This window comes from Ischnura elegans, chromosome 6 (genome assembly GCF_921293095.1).
Source record: "Ischnura elegans chromosome 6, ioIscEleg1.1, whole genome shotgun sequence".
NCBI lineage: Eukaryota > Metazoa > Arthropoda > Insecta > Odonata > Coenagrionidae > Ischnura > Ischnura elegans.
The window spans coordinates 98,497,155-98,501,492 of NC_060251.1; positions in this window are offsets into that span (position 1 = coordinate 98,497,155).

A 4,338-nucleotide genomic window follows, 5' to 3' on the forward strand; every position below is an offset into this window, starting at 1 on the left:
CAAAATAAAAGATGGTTGATTGAAGAATGATATTATTCAAAATAAATTGACGAATTTAAATACGGTAAAATCTACATATATGGTCAAAGATTAATAATAAAGTACTCTATATTTTAAGGTGTATTGGTGTTGTATCATTGTAGGCATATTGGGTACATAAATTTAAAATTTTTTTATGTATTGAGTGTTGGAATTTGGCACTATGTACGTATACAAGATAGAAAATTTTGATAAAATTGATATATTTAAATGATTTCACCTGATGACAAGTCATTACCTACTTACATTCTACAGATTCCTTTTATTTTATTTGGCTGAATATTTTCTATTTTTTTGCACTAAGAAAGACATTATGATCAATTTTAAAAATTGATTACGGAATGTTTCTAATATTAGACAGTTAGTCTCAACCCCGAAGGAAAATCATTCGCAGATGGAATTTACCTTCCGGAAAACGGCCTTCCTCCCGTCAACATAATCCTTAAGTCAATCCCCCAACCCAGCTCTTCAAAGTGCCCTCGCAACACAGCCTCCAGCATCTCCTTGCTCCTGTACAAGGACCACGGAACGGTATTCCCCCAAGTCTAACGCGACGCTCACACTTTCCTTAATTAGAGTTCCAGGGAAGAAGATATTGGTACTTGGAGAATTGTGTATTAATCTTGGGAAGGCGATGGAGACTTCCCTTAAATAGTACCAATGCTCTCGTAGCCTAGTTCACCATTTTTTTAATGTACCTTAATAATAAGTCTTTGAAAAATAAAGAGCACCATATTTTTTCGTTTCCCTATCCTCTGCCTACTTCTCGAACTATTCGCCGCGACAGCATTAAACCTTTCTCAGATACAGATGACGTCACAAACTCATACGGTACCGAGTGTGCCGCTTCTTCTCCGCTTCTCTTCATCTTCGCGCATCGGCCTCACGAGGTTGATTGTTGACCACAGTATTGCGAGAGATCCATTGCCTCAACGGAGGTTTCTCCCTGAACGAGGAAATTACCCAGATCTCTAATGATATCACCAACTCATGAAAAACGGGCGGTTTCTAGTTTCGAGTTTTCTTATTTTACTCTTATAAACGAACGGCTGAGAGGAGAATTATGTTCCTTCGCCTGACTTATTTTCCTTCCATCAGCCTGGCAATTTTCATGAATAGCGATTTAGGATCTGAGTGAACTACCGCATATTTATATGAATAAAATGATTCATCATCATCTCCATACTGCCCAGCTAAATGTTTTTTAAGCTTATTTCTCTTGAAATAACATCAATATTTTTCTCCGTGTTGAACGAGGACACATAAAAATATGTTAAATTATGGACAGCCGTAACAATGAGGTAGCTCTATTTTGAAATCTCTCCTCGAAGAGTAATATTTTTTAATACTATATAATTCATTTAGTAAAATAATAAAATACCTGTGTGCCTATGATTCTCGTAAGCGACAGGTAAATATCAATTAATTCTTAAAGGTTTCATGACAATAATCAGCCAAACGGTACCATTTGGTTGAAGGATGTTTGTCCATAACTAGCGACGTAAAAAGAATAAAACTAAAGTAGAAGTAGAGATAGCTCAAGACCATGATCACTACGATTGTGCTCATCATGGATAACTGAGAGTAAATAATAGGACCCTAGAAGCTAAGGGGTACAAGAGCAATTTTCATAATTTCGGAAATAAGTGCGGATAATGGTTGATGGGGTACACAATATTGCTGAGGCAAAGGGATAGAAGTGAATCACTGTGAATCACTAGCATTCCTTTGCCACAAAAATATTGCGTACCCCCCCAACCATTAACTGTACTTATCTACAAACAAAAAAATTCACTTGTGTCCCAAGGCTCCTTGGTTCCTAATGTATTTCTAAGTTGTATGTAAAATATTTTACCGGGCGTGACCAGGTCAAGCAGCGAGCATTAAATTCAGAGGGAATTGCACTCACGGATATTCCGGGTGCTTTCACGCCAAGCGGTACGGAAGTCGGTGGCCGGAACGTATATTTACGTGGGCCGGCAGTACATGGGCGTGTTTGTATGTATGTACGTACATACACAACTTCCCCCGGCCTGTTATTCCCGACGGATCCGAGTTGCCTTCCTGCTTTCGTCTTCCCAGGCGGCGCTCCGATCCGGTGCGGAGCAAACCGCCGTGTTGGTCCCAGCACGCTTGAGATGAGAACGACAAAGGGAGAGAAGGAGAGATCCCTTCGCATCCAGCAGATGCAAACGGGGGAAACGAGTTCGCTACTCCTTCTTCCTCTTTTCTTGTGTCGCCTTCCTTTTCTTTTTGAGACGGAAAGAAGACGCCTTTCTCTCCCTGGAGAAGTTGTCTCAAACAAAAAATAAAATAGGATGGAGAAGGAGGCAGCAGAACAACTATACCTTACATTGTTGAGCACCACCGAGGAAGACGCAAACACTCACGGCAAAAAAGGAAGTGCACAGATGCACGCACTAGCACAAACAATAAACAAACATTCACGGACGAGGGAGCGTAACCACACGACAACAATAGTGTAAACACGACAACTGCAAATAGCTCCCATGCATAAGAAGATCGTAAAAATACTTTGACTCAAACTACATTCAGTAAAACAGGGCTTGCCAAACTACTAACACCAGGCTTTTCGGGAAAATCAGAATACGTGTCAGTGAATGTAGTAACTAGAGGTTACCAAGAGCCAAACAGGGCCGGATTTACCGTGCGGCAAAATAAGCACGTGCCTAGGGGTTTCGCAGTCCATGGGGGGGGGGGGGGGCTTTAAGGGCGGCAGTTCATTCAATTACAGCAATATGTAATGTTTTTATTTCCAAAGTTATTCTTCTTTTTTGTTGTATGAATTAAGGTTCGACATTATTTTAGGAAATGGCATTCATAAAGTCCTTTAGTTGCATAAAAGTGAAACTGTTTCATGTACTTTTATTCCAATCTGTTTTTCACTAATTGAATTGTCTACATTTTCCCTGCGTAAAAATTCAAGCATGAACTCATGCTGTCAGACATATATCTGTTTATTCCTTTTTTTTCCGAAACTTACCTCATGCGAGTGGCTATGCCTTATCATAAAAATCGGGGAGGGGGGGTTCAAGTGAGGAGGGGCGCTCATTGGAGAGGTACACATAGCGTAACTTTGGGTAAATCCGGCCCTGGAGACAAAAATTGTGCAAACACGCTCCCTAAACTTTGCGCGCCACGATTCCTCAAGCGAATCAAAAGACCAGCGGCAAATGTTGTGGCTAGAGACGTTAATTACCCCGCACTGGATATCAAAAGGAGCAAAACATAAGGAACTACTCTGACAAGCGTTTGGGTAAGCAGCAAGGAGGAAAATTGCACGTTTCCTTCCCGGCACGAGATAATTTTTTAAAACATCTTTCGAGAACACGTTGACGCTGGCATAAATTTAAAAAAATATATATATATCCACGTACCATGCTCCAGTAAAACGACCTCGTTCCTTCTTTGTTCACGGCTCTGAAAAACTCCACGACGATGCAATCATCATCACTCCCACGAAGACGGAGACTTGGAGACGGAGATGTGCGAAAAAAAAAAACAAACTGATTCACCACCGTCAGCGTAAGTACGTTACACTCACACTTGGCAAGACAAAAGTCGTAAACATTTCTCCTTTCAGGTAACGTACCGGTTCGGAGAAGGAGGTGAATGTTAAAAACTCCACAGATTTGTAAAAAAAATATACTTTGAAAAGTGTTTTTCACAAAATTTTCGTCGTGAAGACGTACTAAACGTTACTCCCCTGAGTCATTTATCTGGCTATCTTGATAAAAGTGTTGTTTTAGTCAGAGAAGAAGAGTGCTTACAGGTGGGGAAAAAGTTAAACATCAACCATAGGGAAAAACTTCAGTTTTTTTCGAAGAGTTTACGCGTTCACCAATAATGTTTTTGCACAACTTTCATCGTGGAAGACTTCCAATTTCCTTCGCCGGATATTTTGATAAAGTTCCGTTTCCGCTACAGTAAAAGATGCATAACTACTTAAGGAAATGTAGCAAACTGGAGGATAGTCGTAATAATTACAAAATGAACTAGTCTGGAAGAGTTTTCCCTGATATTATAAAGAAAAAATATTTCACCGACAATAAACTTTAAAAATCACAATTCCTCATCCAGCAGAGCTGACAACGAAAACATTTTCCCTCAAGCAATTTGCCATTCCAAAATTGGGGAAAACTTGAAAAACTTCGCGTTTTTTCGAGGAACCCACACGTTCACTTATGCTGCCTTTGGAAGATTTTCACCGAGGGGAACTACAAAAACGTTCATTAGCTAGATATTGCGATGGAGTACTGTTTTCTTACTAGAATACGA